This window comes from Apus apus, chromosome 5, assembly GCF_020740795.1.
Source record: "Apus apus isolate bApuApu2 chromosome 5, bApuApu2.pri.cur, whole genome shotgun sequence".
Lineage (NCBI taxonomy): Eukaryota > Metazoa > Chordata > Aves > Apodiformes > Apodidae > Apus > Apus apus.
The window spans coordinates 23,379,340-23,407,195 of NC_067286.1; the positions used below are offsets into that span (position 1 = coordinate 23,379,340).

The window sequence follows — 27,856 nt, forward strand, 5'->3', positions numbered from 1 at the left end:
ATTTCATTTCTGTTTCTTAGCACATGGATCATTTTGAAAGAACTTCTATTTTTAATATTTTTTTTATTTTTTTATTTTCTGCAAATTCAAATAACCACAGTGCAAGGCATTGCGAGCCTGGCCTCTCTGGGTTCTATTTGCTGTTTCCCTACACCTCTCACTGGTCTCGGGGGCTCTGGAGGGTGTTTATTACAAATGAATGTTTAATGTCTGCCTTGAAGAGCTACTTGTCTGGCTTGGATTTTCTGGTAGCAATGCTCTAGGAGCAGCCACACACAGAGAAGGGCCCTGTGGAGTGTTGTCTGAGCACTGAGACACTTGGCATCTTGTTACTGTGTTTAGAGAGGGCTTTCTTGTCTTCATTTGGCAGAGGAGAGCACGGTGAGGAGATGACACTGATGGTTTTGTTCAGCCTTCTTCGTTGCCAGTTAACTCCTGCTACAGGAGTCTGCTGGCTGAGCATGACTGGTGGGGACAGGACAGTTGAAGGAGATTCTTGACTCACCTGCCCCAGGTAAGAGCAGCACATGGTCGCAGGCGTTCAAGGGAGGTACTGGGGAAGAAAAGCGTATGGTGAGCAACATGCTTCCTCCACCTGTCTTGCTCCTGAGGTTAGGTCCAAGGGGAAAGGAGGCTTCTGGTTCTAGGCACTTGTTCTGTAACATGGCTCTGACTGCTTTCATCTGGGATGGCAGCTGGTGCCTGAACCGTAGCTGTCCGTCTCACCTACCTTTCATTTAAATGCAGCTGGTTTATGTTGTAGCTAGGAGATAGGGTGGGCTGAATGCTTTTGCAACATAAATCTTTAAAGCTCTGACAATTTCACTCTGAGGTTCCACTTAGGTGAGGGATATACATGTTACATCTCCCTTTCATTGTTGTCTTGAGATTGACTTGCTTGTGTCTTGGAAGAGGCATCTGGTACTTTGCTGGGATGGATTGGAGCTATGTAAGTGTTGAGAAACATCTCAAAGGCTGAAAACAATCAGTATTAGGTGACTGCAACATCAGTGCATCAGAGCAAGGTTTCACAGACCTCCTAAGTCCACATCCTTTCTCCCAGTTGCACACTTTCCATGTGCATGGGTGGAAATTATTTATTCATGGTCCTAGCTTAAGCTGTCTGCAGACTGCTGAATCTTGCCAACTGATGGCTAGACATTAAAGCTGATTTAAGTAATCATAGATTATAAAGAGCAGCTTTCACCAGTTGAATCAAAGGGAACAAAAGTTCCCCTTGGAGGAGCTCTCTTCAGGTTATTACAGCTAGGAGCTGCTTTCTGAGGGCTTTTAAATGCCTAATTCCATCCAAAAGGAAACAGAGCTCTTCAGAGCAGGTCATATGCTCTCTTAGCTACACCATAACTGTGCTAGAAGCCTTCTGGTGAGCTTGTGTGCCCCAGTCCAAAGTTTCCTTGTCATGGTTTCCTGATTTCAATCCCTGCCTAATTAGCTGGGATGCTGCCTCCTCCAGCCTCTTGTGGAATGGTGCAGTTGAAAGTGAAATGCTAGTAAAACCTCCCATAGTTGATTTAAAAACCAACAGGCTGATTTAGTTCACACCTTGTCTTACTCAAACTCTCTTACAGATAGCATTGGTCTTTTCTTTTTTCCTATCCCTCAGTCTCACTGTTTCTAGTCTGGTGCAAAACGCTGAAGTGCAGAGGAGCCATTTATTAAAATGCTGAAAAAGATCTGAAGCTGAAAAAGAAAAAATCATGGGGGAACATGAGGCAAAAAGGTTAAGGCCATGTTAGTTTTCATTTTGAAGACATACCATAGTGGGCAGCTCTATAATAGAACAGCAGAATGCACTGTCTTGGTTGGTTGCAATAGCAAAAAGTGTTTGTGGTCCCATTGTCAGGAAGATCCCTGAGAGTCAGAAGCCCTCTCTGTTCCTCAGGCTGATTAAAAAGTTGCATTTTGGCTTCCACAGCTTATTACATGACCAGCTTACAAAAGCAACGTAGACAGTAACATCAGCATGTACAATATTTTGGAAACACTTTAAAATTGTGGGGTAAATGAGCAAGGTGGAAGTCCCACTATTTATGTCAATGACGCCTGAAAGTTTTGGGAATGGGTCAGTTGTTTTTTACTTCACTTCAACACTTTCAAAGGGCCAGGTTTTCAGAAATGGCTGAGCATTCCTTGCCTGAGGAGTTGTGCTGGTTTGGCAGGTTTTTTTGGTTGTGGGGAAGGGCCCCAGGGGTGGCTCCAGTAAGAAGCTGAGAAGCTCCCCCTGCTCCAAACCCAGCCAAGGAGCCATTAGAGGGAAAATAGATGTGCCTCTGTGATTAACATAGGAAAGAACTGAGATAAAAGCTGAGCAGAGCAAGCAGTTAACAGGAGTAGAGCTGAGCTGGAGAGGTGAAAGGCAGTGCTGGGGTGCAGATCCCGGTGGTTGGTGAGGAAGAAGGGGAAGAAGGTGCCTGAGCAGAAGTTTCGCTGCAACCCATGGCGAGATGGCAGCTGTCCCCCTGCACTCATGGAGGAACGTGGGGGAGCATTCCCTGAAGGTGCCAGGAGGGGTGAACTTGGGTTTGCTGCCAGTGGACTCTGTTTATGAAGCTTTGGAAGACCCTGGCGCCGGGGGAGTTTGTTCCCGAAGCACCCGTGACTCTGTGGGAAGCCCAGGCTGGAGCAGCTCCGGACCTCGTGGGAAGGACGCATGCTGGAGAGGTTTGTGGAGGACTCTGTCCCATGAGAGGGACCCCGTGGGGAAGCAGGGAAGGACTGTAAGGAATCCTTCTTCCTGAGGAGGAAGGAGCAGCAGGAACCACCAGGCTGTGAACTGACTCCAAACCCCATCCCCTGTCCCCCTGTGCCGCTGGGGGGAAGGAGGGAGAGAAACCGGGAACAAAGGGATTTGGTCCCGGGAAGAAGGGAGGGGTGGGGTAACATCTGCAAGCCCTGCTCTGTGTGTTGTCTGTGTCCTGTGTGTGTTTGATGAGTGTGAAATTAAATTATTATTTTTTCCCCAAGTTGACTCTGTTTTGCCTGTGACCTTAACTGGTGAAGAACCCTCCTTGTCCTTTTTCTCGATCCATGAGCTTCTAGTTGGGCTTTGTCCTCCTGATCCCAGTGTGTGTGTGTGGGGGGGTGGGGTGTGGAATTTGAATGAGTGGCCACGGGGCTGTCATGTTAGGCTCAAATCACGACAGGAGTCTTCAGTATCCAGCTTGAGACATTTCTATAATTGCATCCCCAAACCATGCTTCTGAAAACTTGGTCATTCACAGTGAAGCGGCTCCATATCCATCTGTTTGCGATCTGGTTGTGGTCCTGATGCAGACCATTTTCAATGGAATTGTCAGTTCCCTTGCCGGTCCCTCCTACTCTTGAGTTTAGGAGGCTCGGAAGTGCTCCTTCACTCACTGCATAACAGTCCTCCAAAAGGGTATTCTCTGACAATATAGTGTTTTTACAGCAGAAAACGTTGCCTCAAATTTTAGTAACTATTAATAAAGCAAGGAAGCAACATTCCTTTGCTGATGCACTAGGAGAGTGAGTGCTTTCTGTGGCTTTCAGAGGGCTGGCATCCCGTATCTCCAGGGAGATCCTTTGGGAACTAGCTTCATTCAGCATTGTTGCAGAACTTCCAGAGTATTTTGTTCTGCCTGTGCCGTGTAGTAACAATAGCCCTTAAATTAAACTGCCTGATCATCTCCATGCTTGCAACTTACATTATGCTATGCTGCTTTTGATTATTAATTGTTTAAAGCTCTTGAATGAGAAGGCAGATGAGAAAACCAGGGTGATCATGAACTGGATCATGAACTGGTTGAAAGGAAGAAGTCAGAGAGTTGTGGTCAATGGGACAAAATCTAGTTGGAGGTCTGTGACTAGTGGAGTCCCTCAGGGGTCAGTTCTGGGACCAGTACCGTTCAGTATTTTCATCAACGACCTGGATGAGGGAACAGAGTATGCACTCAGCAAGTTTGCTGATGACACTAAACTGAGAGGAGTGGCTGACACACCAGAAGGCTGTGCTGCCATTCAGTGAGACCTGGACAGGCTGGAGAGTTGGGCAGGGAGAAACTTGATGAAATTCAACAAGGGCAAGTGTAGAGTCTTGCATCTGGAGAAGAACAACCCCATGTACCAGTACAGGTTGGGGGCTGACCTGCTGGAGAGCAGTGTAGGAGAAAGGGACCTGGGGGTCCTGGTGGACAGGAGGATGACCATGAGCCAGCAATGTGCCCTTTTGGCCAAGAAGGCCAATGGCATCCTGGGTTGCATTAGGAAGGATGTGGTTAGTAGGTCAAGAGAGGTTCTCCTCCCCCTCTATTCTGCCTTGGTGAGGCTGCATCTGGAATATTGTGCCCAGTTCTGGGCCCCTCAGTTCAAGAAGGACAGGGAACTGCTTGAAAGAGTCCAGCGCAGAGCCACAAAGGTGATTAAGGGAGTGGAACATCTCCCTTATGAGGAAAGGCTGAGGGAGCTGGGTCTCTTTAGCTTGGAGAAGAGGAGACTGAGGGGCAACCTCATCAATGTTTACAAATATGTTAAGGGCAAGTGTCAGGAGGACAGAGCCAGGCTTTTTTCAGTGATGTCTAGTGATAGGACAAGGGGCAGTGGGTGCAAACTGGAACAGAGGAGGTTCCACATAAACATCAGAAAAATCTTCTTTCCTGTGAGAGTGACAGAGCCCTGGAACAGGCTGCCCACAGAGGTTGTGGAGTTTCCTTCTCTGGAGACATTCAAAACCCACCTGGACTTGTTCCTGTGTGATGTGTTCTGGGTGATCCTGCTCTGGCAGGGGGGTTGGACTAGATGATCTTTCGAGGTCCCTTCCAAACCCCTACGATTCTGTGATTCTGTCATGAGCTAGAGAAGAGGCATCTGATGAAAAATATATGCAAATAGGGGACATGCCCTAGTAATGACGGTTGGTATGATGGTGCTTCAGAAGCACCATCATGAGAAAACACCGGCAGTACTGTCTAATCGGTCCATTCTCATCTACTACCATTTTGCTGAATGCCAGGCAGTACAAAATGGCTTTAAGGTGCTTGTACAACTGAACCTTAGCAAAGGAGAAGATTACCTCACCTCTGTATTTCTACCACATGCTGGAATTGCTAATACATTTACTCATAGTTACATTTCTTTTGGACCACTGAAAAGTTTTCACCATAGCTCTTAAAATACCACAATTTTCTATTTTTATTTTCTGGGAGAAAAAAGTAATGGATGTATCCCTTTGCTGATGCTACCTTGGAATTCTTCTGCTGTCTGTCTGGCTGACTCTGTATCTTCTTCATCTTTTCTAGTAACTAGCTTTCTGTGATGAATCGGTGCCTTTCTGTTGCACAGAGTATACCCTTTTGAGGCCTTCAAGATTTATGCAGTTAATACTGTTTACATTCTGGCATCTGATTATTGGTACTTGAAAATCTAGTAGCTATTTTTATAGGGTTCAGCTCTTCATTTACTGTAGTTTCCTTCCATGAACTGCACATTGATACTATAATTTTCAACCAAACCAGTTAAACTGTACTTCCATGTGTGGTATGTCTTTGCTGGCTTGTATATCCCAGTAAAGTTTCCTCACTGGCATCTTAAGAGCTGCTCCAGAACTGACTTGTACAGGCTGCACTGTACTCTTCTGTGATAGCCTTTATTCAGAGATTAAGTTCAGTAATTTGCAAAAATGAAATATTTATTGTGGTTTATTTGCACCTATGCACAGCTAGAGCCATCTCAGATTCCATTAAGGCCATTAAGAACAGCAGAATGTTGGACACTTAGTAACAGGTTGGGGTAGTGTATGGGCAAGGAGACCTGACAGGCTCAATGAAGAAAATAAGAAAGAATATGAGGGGAGAAAGTGGTTTCGTCCATGACTTGGAAAATCAGCTTCCTTTTCTCTTTGTATTTAGCAATCTGATTTCATGTGTTCATCACAAGATTCATTAGTCTGAAGGGCCAAAACTTCTGAGGCGTGTGCTAGATGTTTGGAACATGATGAAAATGTCAAGATGTGCAGTGTGTGATAGCTGTGTTACTGTGATCAGAAGGATTTAGGCAGCGTTGCAGGCACTGGAATGGAATTTTGCAAGCTTTTACTCTTCATTTCAAGGGATAATGGAACCGCATCGCATATCCTTTTCCATAACTGGCTGTGTTTTTCTCCTTGGCCTTTACCGTTTGATTACTGGGTTTTGTGTGCTTTTTCCTCTTGAAATACTACTAAGTCCTTTGAAATTATTGTGTCTTTCAAGAAAAACAAGCAGGTCTTAAGAGGCATTTTTTTGAGAGTGGGGGGAATCTGGAGTTTGTTTAAAGAAAGGAGATCTGAAAAAGATAAAGCAAAGATATTAGCTATGCAAAATCATGATGCATTCCAAAAGAGACTTGAGGAGCTATATAACTCCATGAAGTGCAGCACTCTATATTAGCTTTTTCACTGAGAAATCTTTTGAAGGACCAGAATCACACATACGTGTATTATACATAAAACTCTGAAATGTGTAAGAGTATATTTGGATCTAACACTGCATGAGAAAGCCCGTGGCACTCTTCATGGAACAAGCAAATGACACTGAATTCCATAAGTGGGAATGAAACCCTTTCCAAACTAACCCCACTACCAACAGATGCCTGAATTGCTGTTAACAGACAGACATCCTCAGTGCACAAATGGAGCCTAATGCCTCAAACCTCTGTTTTCTTTCCACCCTTGGATTCTTCTGTAATTCTGGGAGCATCCTGCCCAAAGGTGTCAGTGTGTTTGCTCAGGTGAATCTGAGGAAAGAGATATGAGAGGTAGATGAGCACATTAGAGAAGTGTGATACATACCAGCCACATTGTCAGGGCTAATAGAGTAACAGCTTGAGTGTGAAAACCCAAGTGCTGTGCCACAGTATCCCAGGGATCAGCCAGCCTTTTGTTCAAGGGAAGGGGAGAGCGCAGCAGCAGCGAACCTAAATTGACTGTTCAGGCAGACGGAGAACATTATTCCTGAGTCAAACAAGAAAAAACAAAACACCTTGAAAAACAGATAGGCTAACTGTTGTTTATAAACTACTGATATTTCAAACCCAAGAGAAACTGAGGAAGTAGTGGTTCTTCTTAAAAGGTGATGTAAAATTACTGGAAATTGCTAGTAATAACGGAAATACTTCTGTTAGGCAGCCTACTTCCTCTTAGAAGGTAATCTAATCCTGTTGCTCAGGAAGTGACTGGTTTCTTTTTCCAGTAGGTTAGGGCATGGGGGGCATTTGGATTAATGAGAGGCAGAGATGGTAGGAGAATACTCCATTACCCTTAGCCTTTGCTAAGCCTGAGTAATTAGTGAAACCTTTGCAAAAAGTATCCTTAATTTCAATGTAATTGCAAAATAACTGTCTCATCTGGTAGGGATATCATCTGTGTTGATTGACAACACATAGGTAATACATGAAATGTCTGTTCCAGAAGTACCTGGACTAGCATGGTTCTAACTGAATTTGGCCCCATGATTGAGTATATTAAAAACCTACATGAACGGCGCATACCAGCATTTGCTGTTCGTTTTAAAGGGGGAAATGGCCCTCTTTGGGGCAGTTTTTGGGTGCCAGCTGAGAATTCCTTGTGCTCATTTGCATCAGAATCCCTAGACCCCTTCCTCCTGCAAATGTGAAGCACATCAATAGTGGACTTTGCTTTTGACAAGCTGTAAAATAAACGACTTTCAAGGAAATGTAGGAGAATCAGAAAGGAAAAAAACAGGGATCTCCATACTGAAGGAACAGGCAGTAGGCTAGAGACAGAAGATGTTCACCTCCCAGTTCTGTCACTGGCTTCCCAGCTGATCTTTACTACCAGTATGTCTTTGGATTTCTACTTCCCATCTGTAACAAAGGAAGTATTAGTATATCTCTTTTTCTTGCTTTTAGTCTGTTTAGGCAGCAAGCTCTCAGGGCAGGGGGCTCTTTCGTGCTTGGTTCTGTGGGGCCTCATGGGACTCTTGTGATGCGAATAGTAACAAAGAGGCAGGGAGATGTCCAAAGGCATGTTTCTGTAAAAGTGACCAGTACTTTACTTTTTTCTTTCTTTACGTTTGTTTTTTGTTTGTTTGTTTGTTTTTGGGAGGGGGTGCAAATTCCTTTGTCTTAGTAGCTAGGGAAGTTAATGCATTTCTGAAATGTAGCTTCCAGTAGCTTCGCACAGGTCGGTGTGAGGCTCCATGGCTTCAGTAGCAGTCCCCTGTTGCAGTGGTTACCATGAATGGATCACTTCTTGCCATTCTTGTCACTGACCCCAAATCAGTTAGTTTTTCCATTGCAGCAAATAGAAAATAATCTGCATTATTTTGTTAGAGTTGAACTGTAATTATGTTAAGAATTAAGCAGCCAGCAGTTGTTTGTGGGTAAGTTGATGGAGTAAAGGAGATGGATTTGGGCAGTGTCTGATCACATAATTTGATGTGTACCTAAACATGTGCTGGCTGTTCCCACTCCCCCCAGCATGTTGAAGAAATCTCTCCTCCTCTGTCTCCCACACACATGTATCTAAACACAGGTTTCGGTGGTGTGTCAGATCAACCTGGGGCACTGGACCTTGTGACCTAGTCTCTTTGGGTGTAATTTCTGTGGGAAAAATTTATTCTGCTGGATAAGTATGTACCTTTAATTCTCAGGCATCGTGGTGATACTGTTTTCAGCAGGGCAAACTGTGGTTTGCCCAGGGTCTGTTCTGTAACTAGAGCTGCATCTGCTGCTCCTGGGAATGCCAAGCTCCACATCTGATCTGGAATGCCAATGAGCCCATATAAAGCTGTTAATGTCTGTGTGAGGTTGTTTAGTCCTCATTACCAGCCTGATAGAAAGATAATTCCTTAGCTGCTGTTCCAACCTGTGGGATTTTACCCACTTAATTAATTTTCTTTCTTGTTAAAGAAGCTTTCTTTTTATGCACAAGAAGCTGTGCTTGACTTGCTTTTGAGGGACTCTTCTCATGTCTATATCAAAGGCACAGAGGCCCCAGAAGTGAGCCCTAGGGGCAGCGTGCCTGTGGAGGCTGAACTTGGAAGCCCTGCCTTGTGTGCTGAGAGCAAGCTCCAGGAGGGGAGCCAAGACTAGGCAGCAGAGAGGACCCTGCTTGCCTTCTCCTTGCCCCCCTTTTGGTACCACTAAGCAGTAAAATGGAAGCTTGTGACATGACCAAAGGATAACAAACTGCATTCTGAATGCCTGCTGAGAGTTAGAAATGCCAGCCTACACCACCCTCTCCAACCTTCCAGCATGTCAGCAAGCTGTCTGTGTAAATAAATACATGTACCAAACAATAAGCAGATGCCTCTTTAACATGCACTGTTTCAGGCTGAGTTATTCCTTTCTGGTGCAGCTCATCTCAGCATCTGTCAAGCTAATGCCAACTCCACAGCTCCCTTTCAGTTGTATTTAATGCACAAAGATTTTTATTGTGGTTAAGTGTAAAATGTAACGAGCAGTTGGCTTGCTTTACATGTGTTTTGGTGTTACTTGTGATGTATAAAATGTTAAATGGGAACATTTTGTGTTCCTCCTAATCTCTCTGTCAGTATATAGGGCAAGATCTTGTTCCTTATGCTTGATTAAGTGGGTTTATACAACAAGCGTGTGTGATTGTAGGAGTGTATAGGGATAAAAAAAATATTTGCAAAACAAATCAACATTGGGGCCTCAAAGTGAACAAACATTGAAGTGGGAAGGAAGCTGTGATCAAGGTTGGATATAAAAAAAACCCCAACAAACAATACCAACATATCCCTCCCCCCCTTAATTCCAGCAAGGTCTGTTGTACCCCTTAAATTAAACCAAACTCAAGAGCCACAGAGTCCAGAGCCCCAAGGGTGTATCTTAGTGCAGTGATGTGGAAGGGATACCTGAGAGCTGCCAGACTGGGTCAGATCTTGTCTAATCCAAGGTCTTGTCTCCAGTAGCAGCCAGCAATGATTAGAGAGAGTGTAAGACCAAGGCAACTAACCAGGAGAAATTCCATGTTAAGCTTTTGTTTATTTTTGTTTTCATAAGAAAAATGTATTAAGCCCAGATGACCCATAGTCTGCTGGCTCTACTCTTTGAAAATTCTCCTGCAGGGCTGGGAGTGTTATATCCCTTGGTGCTGCTTTCCCTCTCTGTACCTCTCTATCAGCCCCAGAGAGAGTCCCCAGTTTTTAGTGTGCCTCTTTGGGTTTCACGCATGCTGCTGCTTTTGATCCAGTCAGATACAAAGGAATCACATTAACTAAAATTAAAAAATCGGTCTTTTTGCAAGCAACAAGTCTTGAAGACAACTCTGTTGGGCTTTTCTGAGATCTGCTGGGGGAAAGGAAAATATTTCTGCTGCTTGAAACACTCTGAATTGGATTAGATATAAACAAAGCAGGGCAGAGGGAGGGGACAGGCATGATCCTCCACGAGAGAGGTGCATTTCGATGACCTGAGTTATCTTCTGTTTCTTTTCATTTTATACATGCAAACACTTGCACCTTGGATGTTTGCATTTTATACATGCAAACACTTGCACCTCTCAAATACTTGCCCTTCCCCAGGATGTGGTTGGTATGTGTGTATTTGAAATGCCAGGTTGTGCAGAGCAGGGAAGGGGCTTGTAAACAAACACCCACAGGAGGATGAAGCTCCACTAAAAGTGTGCGAGTCCACTAGAGACATGGGCAAGGAGAGCATTTGCTTGAGTACCAGTTTGGTGCTCCCTGATACTGCATGTGGACAGTTGGCATTTGCTTTGGGATGCTGGAGGGGCTGGGCAGGGCAGAGGGGTTTGGTTTCAAAAGAGAGAAAAGCAGCAAGGTAGACTGCAGAGAAGTAACGCTAAGAACTGGATTTTTGTGGCGCCAGCTTCATATCTGAATTGGAGCTGTCAGAGGGAATGAGATCCAGACTCGGTGCTGTTCTCCAGAGAGAAGCCCTTACAGAGTGATTGCTCTGTTAAGTGCTGGCTCCACCTCTGTTCCCTGGCTCTGGCAGACTTCTGCAAGGAGAAAACTGACAAGATCTGGCACAATCCCTCCTTTTGCACTGGCCTTTCTTGCCTTTCTCAAGGTTCTGATTCACCCTCTTTGGTTTATTGCTTTAACCACCTGAGCATCTCCCACTGAACCCTTCTTCTGGCTCTGGTGGTATCTTCATCCCACCTTTACCTGCCTCTTGGCTCAGTCCCTCTTTTTCATCCTCAATCTTTGCTGGTTCCCTCCACTCAGCATACAGTTGTATGTTGTACATCTCTCAGTAAGTGAACATGTGAGTCCATATTTGTCACATACAATACAGGAAGGGGTGTGTATGCATGTATGTCTTAAACATTTAACTACTTCTGTTTTTTTACACGCTACTCTATCCTCTGTTCTGGCACTTGCCTTCGAGGGACTCACAGCATCTCTTCCTGGTGTTCCTGTCCACTCCTGTTTCCCTGGTGACTCTCCCCTGCTGCACAGGGGAGCAGGAGGGGAAGATGCAGAGCAACTGTGCTGCTCCATTCTTACTCTTCTGGAAACGACTGTTCTTCTTCCTGCCTTCTGCTCAAAGCCTTTTTCTCGCCAGTCTAAATGGACTAGAAAGTAAGGAGGAAGATTTTTCCTCTATCCAGAGCCTTGCGAAGGTCTTCAGGATCTCTGTCAGATGCTTCCCCTCACCTTATTCAGGTGTGCAAGCAAGAGCTGATCTATACCTAAATGGGAAGAAGGGAGTAAAGATCAGAGTCTTCTCCTCATTGCCAGTATAGAGGTGTGTGTCTTACGTGTTCATCATTGCTGTTTCTGACAGGTTGACCAGCCTGGATCACGGTGCTAGGGACCTGAAAGAAGACAAGACACTTGGCTGACGAATGTTTAGTACGACCTGATTTCCTGAGGAGAGCAAATATTTCTCTGACAGCCTGTCCCCTTGAAGCAGCACGCAGGTAAGGCAGACAGTGCTCCTAGGGCTCAGGCTCTGCTGCTCCTTGGCTTTGGCCTTGCTGCACTGGACTGAGCAGAGAATTTTTTCCATTCATTTGGCTCCAGAGGGGCATTATCACCTTTGCCTGCCATATGTGTAGGGATGAAACCTTACATTGTATTCACAGCACGGGGAATGTTTTTCAGCAAAAATGTTCTTTCAGAGGATGAAGACTGTTAATATAGTTGAGATAAATACAGGCTAAAAGTGTGGGAGGAGTATGCTGGAAAAAAGAAAAATGTTACAGATGAGGCATTAATAAAACAATACTTAGACCTCTTGTTCTAAAATAATTTAATATTGAAAATTACCTTAATTTAAACAGAAAGCTTTTTAAGAAAAGGAATAAAGAGGTGTATGTTGGGGGGAAGGGGTTAAGTAAGAAATTAATGAAATAATTTAGTTTTCAACTAGGCAAGATGTTTCAGCTCATCCACAAGTGAAAAAAAAACAATCAGAAAAGCCCTGCAATTCTACTTGCAGTGGCTCATGGAAACCAGATCTAGAAAAGATGAGGCCCTTTAGTCCAAAACCTTAATCCCCTACTAGTATGTAACATCGTTCCCAGGATGGTCTACCAGTCCTGTTTTAAATGATGGGATTTTCCCTTGTCCCCTTGGGATACTATTGCACAGCCTAACAGAATTAATCTGCTTACTTCTCTTTCAACCCCTGACCACTACAGATGCAATTAGTAGTAGGCAGTGGGAGGATTCTGTTTCCTATGCTGTATTATGAAGGCTTAGGGCTCTATTGTGTTAAACCAGAGAGCAGTTGCAAGCATGTATGCATGAGTGTGGCTTATCTGTCAGGACTCATTACAGCCCCATAAACGTCTCTGAACTGAGAGTTCTCAGACTAGAAGGAGCTTTTCTACAAGAGTAATTCAGGATCTGATAAGGCACAGACTAATGTATTTGAATGCCTTCGAGAAAAATAGTATGATTGGAAACTAAAGTGAAATGCAAAGTCATATGCTGCTCATGGTGGAGTCTCTCAGAGGCAATTTACTTCTCTGTTTCTGGAGCATTCGCTGGCCTCATTTTTTACTTCTCTCTTGGACAGTTTGGTAGGAAGTATACAAAATAGCTTTTTGCTGTATGTAGTGCTGCTGAAGGTACCACTGCACATTTCCATCCATGAATTTCAGGCCTGTCTTAGAGGAATATTGTGCAATTCTGCTGATGTTTACTGAAAGGCTCCAGTCAAGTAACCAGAGAAATACAAAGTCAAATGTTTGAGCTGGAAAATCATAGCTGGTCTTACTTAGTCTGTCTTTCCTCAAAACAAAGTAGAGCTTCTTTCTGTGACATTTCACCCATTTTGCTCCTTAATTTTGGAAAAGTTTTAGTTGTGGGAACTGTTACTCAGTTCCTAAAGCACATGGGTGAAGTATTGACCTGTGTACACCTGGAAGCTACGGCAACAGCTGATTTGCACAAAGTCTTTGTGCAGACACATGGATTCATCCACTTTGAAGTGAATTAAAAACCACAGCCTAACACAGAAAGCAACTGCAATATGATTTCTATTGGATGTTTGAATGAGGCTGGAACATGAAGTGGGGCCAGGGGTCCTGAAAAACTGTGCACATGCCAGCCTTCCACATGCCAACCAGTGGCACTAAAAGAGAAACTTACAATCCTGTTTCTCCTCCCTCCCAATAAATCTGTGGCTCTAATGTGCTATAGCTTTTCTGGAATATTTCCTCAAATAGAAGGCCTCAATATAACCTTAGCCACTGGTCCAGTGTTTCATTATCAAGGTAAGTTAATTAAGCCTATTAAAATTGACTAGATTGCCTGTGTATGTTTGATCAGAATTTCTTAAACAATGAAGATTGAATTGCAAAGCTTTGATGTGTTCAATGAGTCCAGTGCTAATTTGCCCATTGTTTTTAATCAGTTGAAATTCTTCTCCAGCTTGGTGCTTGGCTGCTTCATGGGGTTTTGTAGCATACTTTAAAGGATGGGGAGCTGGTGACTGAAGCAAGGTGTAATGACCTGTCATACTTTAGATCTCCTGCAGCTTATGTTCCCTTTCCCTGTTTTGCCAGTCAAGCTTTTTTTCCAGAGAAAGTGTCAGGAAAGCAAAGCAGAAAGGTACCATTTCTCCTCTAGTCTTCCTTTTTTTTTCTTGTCCCTGCGAGTTTATCTTACTGCTTGTATTTTAAGAACACTACATCAGCTGGGGGGACTGTGAAGTAAAAGCCATGCTTTAAATACTGATGCTGGTGATAGTCCTTTCAAAAGCTGCATTTCTCAAGCTAGGAGCTATTGACCCCTTTCAGTGCAGTCACAAAGAAATCCAAGAGGAAATGGAGGGTGAGGGCCAGCAGGGAATACATACATATATATAATTTTTTTCTCCCAAAGTCATCTTCTTACTCCACCCCCTGCTAGGCTGGCTATTGTCTGAGACTCCACATGGGATACCAGTTGCCATATAAGGAAAATGGCATCATGCTAAATTCTTTCTAAAAATTGATTTTTTACAGTTGCTTTTTGTTTTTTTTTTCTTGCTGAAAGTTATTCTGCTTTTGTGGAAGATGTGGGTAAAAGGAAAGCAGCAGGCTACAGAGTGCATGTGTGGAGTCCAAACCCAGAGGTTTGGTCTGTGCAAAAGAGTTCAGTGTGGCTCTTTATTCATGGTTTAGGTGATTAGGCAAAGCAGCAATAGCAAATGAGGACTGGCTATTGTGATAGGAGAAAAAGATGTTGCTGTGCGTTTCCCTACATCCTGAACTCTGTAGTGATCCTCCTCACCTTTTGAGAGGGTGCTCTGGCAGTGGGACAGAGGCATGAACTGTCTTCTCTGCGTCCCTGTTCTTTCACATTCTACCATTTATTCAGTGTATCTTTCCAGTCCTGAAGCAAGCACACCTGGACTCTTATAAGGGGATCCTGCCTTTTGCTTCCAGGCTGTTCCCTATTGTGCCTGTTTCAGTACTCGAAATTTAAAGGGGTGAAAATCTCTTTCCACCGGAACTTTGTGATTTGTGGGACAAAAGCAGTGCTACTGATCTGGGGCTTCCATTCCTGCCCTTTGTCTGAAATCGTGGATTATGAAATGGTGCTAATTCTCATTGCACCATGTTAGAAGAGGACATGGGGCTGCAGAGACCTGAACCTTCAGCCCCCAGCTTATGCTTTGTTCATTCCTGCTGATGTGCTGAGTGAGTGGTGTGCACCACTTTGGGCAAACAGCTTCTTCTGCTCTGGTCAATGACCAAGGCCACTGCTGAGGACAACCATAGTCCAGTTATCCCCAAAGGAAGCTAAAACATTTCAGTCCTCAGGAAACAAGGCTGTATGTAGTAATATTGTAGAGGCTGAGGTGCTTCCAGAGGAAACAGGGGTGGATCAGAATATGTGCTGGCTCAGGAAAAGGACTGAAAACACCCCTGAGATTTGGGTTTTGTTTCCTGATGCAACCATCACTTGTTGATGAACAGAAACTGCCTGCTTTTTGGGAATAAGTCTGAACTCCAAATAAATGCACGCAGCAACTTGTGCAAAGGAACAGCTGGAGCAACATGAGCTTTACTAAGGCTGAATCCCCTGACTCCAGAAAGCAGAGGCAGAGTCTAGAGAGAGAAAGGCACAGCTCTGGGAGCTGGGAACACAGCCAGCTTGTGCAGAGGAGTGAATCTGTGCTTGTGCATGTTTGCATAAGAGTTGGGAGCTTTTCCTCTTGTATCAGTAACTGGGATATGATCTTTAGCAGTGCTCCCTGTGGTTGCCATCACTGCTGACTGACTCCCTGTGCTGGCTTGTTGATTCTCCCTATAGAAATCTGTTCAGCAACTGAAAATGTTTTAGGCCACTTGAAAATTAAGGCAGACGAAAAAGCCACTCCCTCTTACAAAAAGAAGCAACACATCTTGGGGTTCATTTACTACAGTCATGTCATAATACTCAATCTGAGTTATACTGAGGTGTGATTACAGAAGTGGAAAAAAGGAAAATACTTAGCATAAACACTTCTTTTGGCAGAAAATTCTTGGTTTGATATTTTTGTTACTGTTATTATTCTCTGTATTGGCAAGATACACTTTTTTCCTTTTTGAAATGGTAAACAATTTGACAACTTTTAAAGAGACAGCGATTTTGTGAGAACAGAGTAAGAACGTTTTAAAGGTTCAGTGTTTGTTATAAAAACCTGGAAGTGGAGGCTGCGTTGACCAAACGAAGCAGATACCATATTGAGAAAGTTTTAATTTTCTTTAGATTTTTCTTTAGATTGTGAGTTAAATTGTTTGGAGGAGCTGTGCTACTCTTATGTCTCTGAAAAATGAGTCTCTAAGAGAATCTTCCTGTATGATGAATTGTGCTTACACTACAGATACAATTGTGGGAGCCTCCTGGGCTTTACTAAGATGTTTGAGTTTGCACCAGTATGGCAGAGGAATGTCCTCACATGGCTTTTTCTTCAGAAAAGACAGCTTGGTGCCTCCCAAATGCTGTCCTCTGGGGCATCCAGAGGAGCTATCGCTCGCAGCGAGTGGTGTGGAACGATGCGATGCCCCGTGTGTGTGGTTCTTAAATCACCAGTGAAGCGGCTGATGGCTCCTGACATGTACATGCCTGGAGGTCTGGGTTAATGCTGTGCAGGTAACTGGGACGCTCCCCACCTGACAGCTCTTGTTTCAAGAGTCTTTTGGTCACAGTCTGCTCACATTTATAACTGTCCTAATAACTGCCATGGCCAATGATGATGTGTTTGATGTGTGCAGCTTTTTCAGTGACCGAGGAGCGTAACGGGTGAGTGTCAGGTGTGTGCTGCACCCAGAGGGTGGGCAGAGCAAGGGTAGTCCCACCTGGGATTTGGACTGGGGTAGCAGGAGCTTTCAGCTCTTTATTTTTGCTGCTGAAGGTGCTGTAAGCTAATTCATCAAGCTGTAAGTGGCTGCTGACAATCATATGGTGCTTGGGGACTGCTTTTGTCTCTTGGGGGTCTTACAGGCTGAAACATCCTTGTAGACAGACATGGATTGACCTTCTGAAAGGTATCACCCCAGAGGCTTGGAGCTGGTGCCTCTGCTGTTAGCCATGGTGCACACGGGGCCTGCTTTTGGCTGTGCGTGTCTTCCTACGGAGCCGAGAACTTGTGTGACATGTACATGATAATGAAGGAGGATGAAATTACAAATATATCTCCCTCCATTCCTATCACTTAGTTCTAATGCTGCAGTGGTAATGTAAAGCTTTTTTTCCCTGACTATAACACGGGTGAAATGCTTTGTCAAGGGAAAATGGGGCTTACCCAATGTGACAGGACAGGAAAGCAAAGCTGCCTTTCATCACTGTGCCAAGTCCTGTGGTGGAGCAGCTGAGATAGTATCACTTAAATATCAGGGAAGGCTTTGCATTGCTTACTTTAAGACCTACAGAAGTGCATTTGCTTTTGATTTGTGAACTTTAAAAAAAACTGAGTGAAGAGCTGCTAGACTTACCCTCTTGCTGTAAAGACTTCTCAGGAAGCAGATATGTAAGAGGGGGTATATGTGTGCCTATTTTAAGCTTTTTTTCTTGGGCTTACGAGTAAGAGCTGGGTTCAGTGAAAGGTGATAACTGTTAATATCAGTAATAAGGGGATAGCATTACCCTATAAATAGTGAAGTGGGTTTGGGGAGTTTTGCATTCAGTTACTAACTCTATGCCTAGCCTGCATTCTGACAGTGGGAAGTAGCTTGGTTCCTGTCTGCCTTTCTTCCCCATCTGTATAAGGATGGTAATAAAGCTGGAAAGTTTTCTCTTGTAGAAAATGGTGATAGAAGTATCTTATTTTGTGCAGAAACTGGCTTTGTGAAACTTTGCATTCCTTTTCAAAGAAACCTGAAGATGAAGCGTCTTCATTCTGGGGGATTGATCTTAACTTCTTTTTTCTCTTGCTTCTCCTTTCTGTGACAAAGCAGGAATGGGGAAGGCAAGACAAGGAATAAAGAGGTAATCCAGAAAGCCATAGAATCATAGAATGGTTTGGGTTGAAAGGGACTTTAAAGGTCATATAGTTACAACCCCTCTGCATGGGCAGGGACACCTCCCACTAGACCAGGTTGCTCAAAGCGCCATCCAGCCTGGCCTTGAACACTTCCAGGGAGGGGCCATCCACAGCTTCTCTGAGCAACCTGTTCCAGTGTCTCACCACCCTCATAGTGACAAATTTCTTCCTAATATCTAATCTAAATCTACCCTCTTCCAGATTAAAACTGTTCCACCTCATCCTATCACTACACGCCCTTGTAAAAAGTCCCTCCTCAGCTTTCCTGTAGGCCAACCTCAGGTACTGGAAGGCAATTACAAAGCCTCCCCTTCTCTTATCCAGACTGAACAACCCCAACTCTCTCAGCCTGTCTTCATAAGATAATGGTTCCAGCCCTCTGATCATCTTCGTGGCCCTTCTCTGGACTGGCTCCAACAGCTCCATGTCCTTTTTGTGTTGTAGGCTCCAGAAGAGGACACAGTACTGCAGGTGGGGTGTCATGAGAGCGGAGTAGAGGGGGACAATCATCTCCCTTGACCTGCTGGCCATGCTTCTTTTGATGCAGCCCAGGACACAGTTGGCTCTCTGGGCTGCAAGCCCACATTGACAGCTCATGTTGAGCTTCTCATCAACCAACACCCCCAAGTCCTTTTCCTCAGGGCTGTTCTCAATCCATTCTCTATCCACCAGGTATTTGTGCTTTGGATTGCCCTGACCCATGTGCAGGACCATGTGCACTTGGCCTTGTTGAACTTCATGAGGTTGGCATGGATCCACCTCAAGCCTGTCAGTGTCCCTCTGGATGGCATCCCTTCCCTGCATTATGTCAACCTGACTACACAGCTTGGTGTTGTCAGCAAACTTGCTGAGGGTGCAGTCAATCCCTCTCTCCATGTCATTGACCAAGATTTTAAACAGCACCAGTCTCAGTACCGACCCTTGAGGAACACCACTTGTCACTGGTCTCCACTTGGACATCCAGCCATTGACCACAACTCTTCGAGTCTGACCATCCAACCAATTCTTTATATACAAGTGTCCCATCCATCTGGTCCATGTCTCTACACTACAGGGACTAGGATGTCATGATGGACAGTGTCAGGTGCTTTGCACAAATCCAGCTAGATGACAGCAGTTGTTTTTCCATTATCCCCCAACACTGTAGGACTGCCATAGAAGTCCACCAAATTTGTCAGGCATGATTAGCCCTTAATGAAGCCATGTTGGGTGTCACCGATCATCTCCTCATTTTCCCTGTTTCTTAGCAGTTTCCAGGAGCATTTGCTCCATGATCTTTACGGACACAGAGGTGAGACTGATTGGGCTGTAGACCCTGGGCTTTTTTTTTTTTTTTTTTTTTTTTTTAATGGAGGTTATGTTTCCCTTTTCCAGTCAGTGAGAATTTCACCAGGCTACCATGATTTCTCAAATACGATGGGTAGTGGCTTAGCAGCTCCGTTCACCAGTTCCCTCAGGAGCTGTGGAGGTATCTCGTCAGGTCCCACGGACTCGTGCACCTTCAGGTTCCTTACATGGTGTCAGACCCGATCTGCTCTTACCCTGGGTGGTTCTTCATTCTCCCAGTCTCTGCCTTTACTGTCTGTGACTTGGGTGCTAGGCTTGAGCACTTGCTGGTGATGACAGAGGCAAAAAAGTAATTGAGTCCCTTCGCTGTCTCCATCTCCTGGGTAACCAGGTGTCCCACTTCCTTCCAGAGAGGGCCTATCTTCTCCCTAGTCTTCCTTTTATCACCAGCCTACCTAGAGCAGCTATTCTTGTTGCCCTGGCCAGATAACAATTCTATCAGGGCTTTAGCTTAACTAGCCCGATTCCTGGCTGCTTTAACTGTGTATTCTTCTCAGGCTACCTTTCCTTGCTTCCACTCTCTTCAGGCTTCCTTTTTGTGTTTGAGTTTGTCCAGGAGCTCCATCTTCATGCATGTAGGCCTCCTGGAATTTTTTGCCTCACTGCCTCTTTGTTGGGTTACGTTGTGCTTGAGCTGGGAGGACATGATCCTTGAATATTAACTAGCTTTCTTGGGCTCCTCCCCCTTTCAGGGCTTTATCCCATGGTACTTTACCAAGCAGATCCCTGAAGAGGCCAAGGTCTGCTCTCCTGAAGCCCAGGGTAGCAAGCTTGCTGTGTGACCTACTCGCTGCCCTAAGGATCTTGAACTCAGCCATTTTATGGTCACTGCAGCCAAGGCTGGCCTTGAGCTTCACATTCTCAAACAGCCCATCCTTGTTGGGGAGAATAAGATCCAGCATAGCACCCCTCCTTTTTTGGCTGCTCTGTCACTTGGAGAAGGAAGTTATCATCAACACATTCCAGGAACCTCCTGGATGGCTTATGCCCTGCTGTGTTGTTCCTCCAACAGATATTGGGGTGGTTGAAGGCCCCCATTCCCTCTCCTCACATGAAAAACTCCCCATTGAAAATGCCTATACATCTTACATACAAAAATAAATTGAAAACCAGATGTTTTCTAAACTTGCAGAATGTGAAAACATTATTATTACTCTTAAATGCTGTGACCTGTTTTAAAGCTGAGGTTTCTTGCTTGCATTGCTGTGTCTATGTGGTGCCAAAGCTTGAGAGGAGCTGTTTTGCAAGAAGAGCCCACACGTAGTTCAGGTGCTGGGCAGGCTTGGGCTCAGTAAAGATAATGGTAATCTAAGGGCTGGTTTGCCCTTTGTAAAATGACTCATTCTCCTGGTAATGGACATGTGCTGCATCCTTGGCAGACATTATATTTGTTGACAGTACTGGCAGGTAAGATACTAGGACAGCCTTGATCATGCTTGTGCGGGACATTCACGACTGTTCTCTGCAGTGGCAGGAGCTGTAAGGTAGAGATGACATGCAGAGGTTTGGTGGTGGATGACAAGGAAGGGGGTGTATAATGGCAATGTGTGGCTGTATTTTAGCCTAGTGCCCACCATAGGGGTGTCTACAGCTGAGCAGGGACTGTCTTGCATCTGTTACTTTTCTGAAAAAGTGGAGCACAGCACATGTACAAGTGGACCAACCTCCTCCAGCAGCATGTGCAAGAATAAATAAATTCCAAAGTATGTTGAAGCAACATAAACTTCCTTTTTGATAATTTGTGGAAGGTTTATTTTCAAATCTCCCAACACTCACCAGGTGCTAGTTTTTGGACCAGCTGTCATACTGGCTTGAAATTTTGAAGTATGTAGGAGCTTTAACAGGCATAGTCCCTCTGCACTGCATGGCACAAGCTAGCCCTGAGCCCAGGAGAGTAGAAGGAAGCTTTTCCTGGGAACTGGCAGTTCCATGGCTGCCATCTCAAACTGTTTCTGGCACCTTTCCCTAGCAAAGGAATAGTAGAGTTCATGCCTGCCTGACCCACTGGTTTCCCTGTGTTTCTCAGTGGGAGTGATTATCAGGCTGGGGCATTGCTGCCTGCTGTCTGGGCAGCCCTTGCTGGTGCTACAGAGAGACAGATGAACACCCAGTGCAAAACAGATGACATGTATGTCAATGCAGAATTTGTCACTGACTCCTCCAACTGACCTGGACCATTTATAACCTCTGTGGGTGCAAAGTACATCCAAGAGTACATTGCAAGGAGGCTGAAAATAAGATTGTAAATTTTAACTAATTTCTCCCACAAGTATTTAGCCAACAAGAAGGAAAGGAATCAGTTTGTCATATCCCCCCTCCCCGTGCTTAAGTGTTCAGCTCTCAGACTGGAGCTCTAAGTTTATCACAAGTTACCGGCCTGTTAGTTGAGTTGGCTTAGTTTATGGATCACGTTACTGGAAAGTGAAATCACTTGCCAGAACTGTCTTTGCTTTTCCATTTCTCTTTCCATCTCCCAATTTTGTATGTTATCTGGTAGCAGCACTGAAGGCCAAACTTTCACTGAACTGATTGGAAACAGGAGTTGGCATTCTGCTGTTGCATTCCCTTCTGTCAAAAGCCAGTGTTCAAAATAAAGCTTGTATGTTCAGACCACTTAAGTGAAAACAATTTATGGTCATTTAAAATACCTGAAGATCAGTAAAGGAAAGCTCTGGTTCTCCTACTGACAGCATGACCACACGGTTGATAAAGATGAGTATATTCAACAAGTCTCCATTCTAGGAAAAGGGGATAAGTGATGTTGGCTTTTAAAAAGAAGTAATGAAATGTGTTTTGCTTTTTGGTTGGTTGTTGGCGTTTTTTTAAGATTTAGTTGGAAATGACTCATTTGGAAAACTTGAAACTAGCTAGATGTTCAGTGTAAATCTGCATCCAGATGTTTAGGACTAGCAATATAAATCCCTAGAAGCACTCAGTAGTCCTCAGTATTATGTGCACAAAGCTAAAAGCTGCTTGAGATCTTGGTCTTTTGCTGTCTTTTTTTTCTGTTGATTAGGAATAATGGTAACTGATGAAAAGTGTAGTGATCTGGAGTTTCTCCTGTGAATAGAAAATCCTCTGTGTGTATCAAATTTGTGAATCACATCTCTGTAGATCATTTAGGTAATTTTTAAGAAAGACAAATTACAAAAGCCTTTTTTCCAAAATTTTAAAGACCGTAACTTTTTGTAAAATCAAGTTGAAATTAAGCAACTAGTTTCAGTCAACAAAAGGGTTACATATATATTTGTAAATACCAAAATACTTCCAGATTTTTTAATGCAACATATTTTTGTTTTAGAAATGCCAAAGTTGATCCTTTCAACATTTAAAAATGAAAACCATATTTTCCTATTACAATGTGATCCAAACTTTTTATAAAAAGACCTTTGGGTTTGTTTGGTGTGGTGTTTTAGGGGAGGGTGGTGTGTTTTGTTTTGTTGGGGTTTTTTAAGTTAGGAAATATAAAGATATAAAATTTCATCTTAGATTGGGGACCTGATGTGAAGAAATACCTTTGTATTATTTTGTTTCAAAAGAAGAATCTCCCACTTTGAACTGAAGCAATTCTTCCCCTCTTGTTTTTGTTTTGGAGGGTTTTTTACTTTTGTCACCCGAACAACAAAATCTTTTGATCATCTTTCTGTGTTCCTTCTGATGATAATGATGCAGAGAAATCTTTCTTTTTCTTTTTCTTTTTCTTTTTCTTTTTCTTTTTCTTTTTCTTTTTCTTTTTCTTTTTCTTTTTCTTTTTCTTTTTCTTTTTCTTTTTCTTTTTCTTTTTCTTTTTCTTTTTCTTTTTCTTTTTCTTTTTCTTTTTCTTTTTCTTTTTCTTTTTCTTTTTCTCTTTTTCTTTTCTTTCTTTCTAATATAAAACTTGTTTGTGCTCCATTGCTGGAAGAGTTTGGGGTTTGTCTGGCAGGAGAATGACCATTATTGTGGTATTCTTCCTTCTGCTGATGAGTTGCTTTTGTTGCTTTTAGTCGCAGGTACCCTGTTTGCTGTAACTTTTCTTGTTCCTCTTTTCCCGTCCACCTCTGAGCTCCTGAATAGACTCAGCTGCAAGTCAAGGAATAAAGCATGAGTGCTCACAGTTATCATTAAATGTTTTCTTTGCTAATTCTCTTTTATTTTGTTGCCAAGACTTGCAGCTGAAGATTAAAATCCCCTCAGCACCGAGAGTAGCCTGTTTGAAACTTCCAAAAGGTAGTGGTTACATTTTGCCTCCCTTGCCTGTGTCCCTTGTATGATGCCTTCCCTAATGAGCAGCTCTCTCCTCCCATACCAAGTGATGCTATTACTGAGGAATGTTGGATGGATACCATTATACACATGCCTGAGGTGCCCCCAGATTTGGGGTTTGAGCTTGATTTAAAAGGGAGGAGATGCGGAAAGGGAATGTTGTTTTTAGTAGGGACCCAGGCTGTAGTGCTTTGCAGAACTGTTTTAAATATGCTCATCAGGCAGGGAGGTCCTGGGGGCAGGGGAGGGCTGGGCAAGCTTTTCAGATGTTTCCATGCACTGCTCAGGGCTGCTGTCCCAGGCACGTACTTCATTACTGCTTCTGGGAAAGGCATTCTGGGAATAATCAGTCAGCATCCCTCTGGGTTTCTTCTTCATAGGAGCTGCTCTGTCATGTCTGTCAGTGCTGTTAATTTTGTCTTTAATGTCTGAATGAGGGGTCAATTTGCACAGCCTAGCACCAGGCAGAAGAGTTTGCTCTTGCAATGGGTTCAGCTGTCTGGCCTGTTTTCTCTAAAGCACGTAAATGGGTGTTTGGAGTTGTAGGTCCTTAAGAAGCCAGTGTGGTAGGGCTTGCTGAAGTGTGCTCTGAATGTCTCAGTGGTTTCCTAGATCAAGATTAACTTGTTTCCTTGGATCTTTGCTGTCACCTCTGTTCTGATCTCAGAAGAATGAGCCTCTGCACTTCAGCTTTGCAGGGGTGACGCATTGTGGCCTCTTTTCCACATCTTCTGTCTTTCCTCTGTCTCCAGATTCTTTGATGCAACTCAGCTTTGCCACACTCAGCTGCTTGTTGTCTTCTTGCTTTTGCTGAGGAAATGTTGCAAGGGGCTTTTTGCAAAGAAGGGCATGTTTGGGAGGGAAAAGCTGTAAAGAAGATGTATGTGATTCGAGACAGTCTTTATATGTGTAAGAATTCTTTGGAGCACGCTGGTTTGGTATAAAAGATAAAGAGAACTTTGCCTTCACTCTGAGTGGATCAGTGGGGAACCTAGGATTCAAATCCAGAAGTAGGTGGTACCCAGGGCTCACATTTCTGACTTAAGCAAATTGTTGTAAAACAGGTGTAGTTGGCTGGGGAGGACACACCCTGTATTCCAAAGGATCTGTCCTTCTGGCACTAGAGCTGCCCTTCACAGCAGCTGTGGGAATTGCATGCAATTAATCACCTTGAGGACACCTGTATAATGTGCACTTTGGGCAGTATCTTCTGATGTTCCATGTCATTGCTCACAAAGGAGCAAAGAAGGACTGTACTTCTTTTTCCCCAGAGTTCAACGGGAGGTGACACTATATTCCAGGGATGTAGTCCTGTACCTCTCTTAAGGAGTAACTTTATACTGTGCTGTCTCCTGCAATAACAGCTGTCACTACTAGAAGGAAAAATAGCTATTTGCCAAGGCAGTGGGACTGTATAAATTGTTTAGAGAGGAGGGAAGGCACGAGCAGGGAGCTGAGATTACATCAGGAACCATGAAAATTTCCAAGCTCCTGAAAGAGTGCTCCTGATTTTAGCATTTCATGCACCCATAGGTAGTGCTTGTTAAACGTTTCTAGTCGTGGCGAAAGAAAACAAAAATCCCAACTGGGTAGTGTATATCAGTACTGTGAAGATAAAGAAGGGTAGGCTGTCTGTTGTGGTTGCTGTACAGTGTTGTATCATGAGAAGTGCTTATGGCTGAGATCCTCAAATGCTGACACAGCATCAAATAAGGTGGGAAAGGGTCATTATGACCTCTTTGTCATAATAGACAAGACGTTTCTTAGAATTAAGTCTGGTTTGAATCCGAGTATCTTAATGCAGCAATTTGTCATACATTTCTTTCTTCTATTAATGACCATTCTTTCCTGTATATTTGCAATTATATAATGTCCATATGGCAGCTCGAACAATTGTTTGGGTGGCAGCTGAATGCTACAGAGGCTTTGTAAGTGTCCTTCCAGTTCTCTGTCACATAGCTTCATCCTCTGGAATTTGTTGTTTGAATGCCAGCGGCCTGTAGGTCATCTGTGAATTGAAGATGCTCAGGGACCAGATTTGTGTGTTTTCTGTCCATAACCTTCATGGTGTTGTTTGGTCTTTCCTCAAATACTGAATCTCTGCCAAAGTAAGGCTGTTCCAATCTCTGTCAACATCAGCTGTACGGAGGAGGAGAGTGGAACAGGGTGTCATGAGTAAACCTGCCTAAAGCTCCCTGAATGAAACATTCCCACTCACCTCCCTGGCACTAGAATTTTATACCCTTGCTGACAAAGAACTTTTTCCCCTTGTGAACATAAGGATTGATGGATCGTTTCTTCTCAGCTGACCTTTTCTTCCACAAACTATCTTTGAATCTTAGTGATACGTGTGCATGAGGTCGAGAGAGGTCATTCTCCCCTCTACTCTGGCCTGGTGAGACCATATCTGGAATACTGTGTCCAGTTCTGGGCTCCCCAGATCAAGAGAGACAGGGAACTACTGGAGAGAGTCCAGAAGAGGGCAACAAAGATGATTAGGAGACTTGAGCATCTCTTACGAGGAAAGGCTGAGAGAGCTGGGGCTGTTTAGCCTGGAGATGAGAAAGCTGAGGGGAGACCTTATTAATGCCTATAAGTATCTAAAGGGTGGGTACAAGGAGGATGCAGCCAGACTTTTTTCAGTAGTGCCCAGTGACAGGAGGAGGGGCAATGGGCACAAGCTGGAACATAGGAAGTTCCATTTAAATATGAGGAAAAACTTCTTTATGGTGAGGGTGACAGAGCCCTGGAACAGGCTGCCCAGGGAGGTTGTGGGGTCTCCTCTGGAGATATTCAAGACCCACCTGGATGCAGCCCTGAGTAATGTGCTCTAGACAATCCTGCTTTAGCAGGGGGGTTGGGCTAGATGATCTCTTGGGGTCCCTTCCAACTCTGACAATTCCGTGAGCATGTCCATTAATTGTTAGATTGGTAGGTTTTGCCTGGCCAAAACACAGCTTCAGGAATTGAGACTGCTGCCTGTAGGTGGCCAGTAAATTTGGAAAGTTCCTGCAGTAGGAGCAGGTGGACCTAGGTGAGAGCATACACAACACTGAGGAATAAGAAGTTGCGTTAAGTTTTGCAGACTGTCCCTGGCACCTTCCCAGTGAGCAGTGCTGGGAAAGTAGGTGTTCCCAGGGAGAACGAGCTTTCATTGTCAGAAGGGAGTTTGAGATCTTGCTTTACTCTCTGCCTTTCTTCTTTAAAATTAAAAAAGCTCCTTATCTCCCACACTATGTGAAATCTTGGGGAGTACCTGCCCCAGCTGGTCCTCCTGTGCATTCTAGAGGTGTGCAGAGCCTCAGCAATACCCATTGTCTGGATACAAAGCAGCCCTGCATCTCAGCTTCCTAGCCAGCCCTGCAAAAGCGAAGGCCTGTGGTAGGAGAAGTGGGGGAATTGAGTTCTGTGTGCTTGGAGGCAGGAGCATTAAGTCCACTTGATGCAGCTTGTAAGCTCAGGATTTCCTTCTACTTTGCTATCATTATTATTAATCATTATTATCGATAGGAGGAAAGTGCAAGCCAGCTGCTCAGTGCAGAGATCTGAGGGCTCTTGCAGGGTGAAGAGCCTCATTCCACTTAGAAAGCCAGCCATTGTGCTATCTCTTGAATAAGTGTTTTATTTCACATGCTTGTTCTGAGACTCCTGCTGTTGCTCACACTACAGCTGCTGACAAAAAGCCTTCCTGGCAACATGGCATCAGAGCCTGTGAGCTGCCTTCCCTCTGGCTGTGACACCCTGGGAGAACAATATGAAGAAGACAGCGACTGTTGAATATTTAAAATAAAGTGTTTCCTCTTAAACATGAAAATGCTCTTTGCACTTCATACACACCACTGCTCAGTGACAACAATTGGCCAAGTCATGTATTATTCCTGTGTTCAGACAGGACTATGCAAACTGCGCTGCAAGGACTTTCTCCTCTCTTCTTGGCTGAGCACATGGAAGCTCATCATTAGCAGGATGTCCTAGTGTATACCACCTGAATCTGAAGTCTATCAACTTTATTAACCAGTATCAGCCAAAATTAATTTTTTAAGTTCACTTACCTTTAATTTGGGCTAGTTCATATTGTAATGCAGTGTTTTTTGCTATGTATGTCTGTAGAGCACTGTGCTGTTTCAAACAATACTTAGGAACTGTGTCAGTGAACACTGGTGAAGTAAAGGTAATTAACCTTTAGATTGAGATAGCATGGAATATCTCTTATCATGAACCAGGTCCAAAGCACTGTAAATTTGCCTGGCAGACATACTATCTGGTCTAAGAACACATGCATTCAACTTTAATATAAGCTAAGAAAACAAATTAGTATAAAACAGTTGGGGGGAAA

At 44.0% G+C, this 27,856-nt stretch overlaps 1 protein-coding gene across 6 annotated transcripts in view; it reads left to right on the plus strand.

Annotated features, from left to right (window-relative positions):
- Window positions 1-27,856, plus strand: part of TSPAN18 (tetraspanin 18) — a 182,423-nt gene that overhangs the window by 107,656 nt on the left and 46,911 nt on the right. For 3 of the 6 annotated variants that reach the window (XM_051621351.1, XM_051621349.1, XM_051621350.1), the window contains exon 2: window positions 11,755-11,890. The gene's annotated coding sequence lies outside the window, so the exon portion shown is untranslated. Of the gene's footprint in view, window positions 1-2,662; window positions 2,683-11,437; window positions 11,634-11,754; window positions 11,891-27,856 lie in introns of those variants that run through there. The other 3 variants (XM_051621348.1, XM_051621353.1, XM_051621352.1) reach the window with 2 other exon arrangements.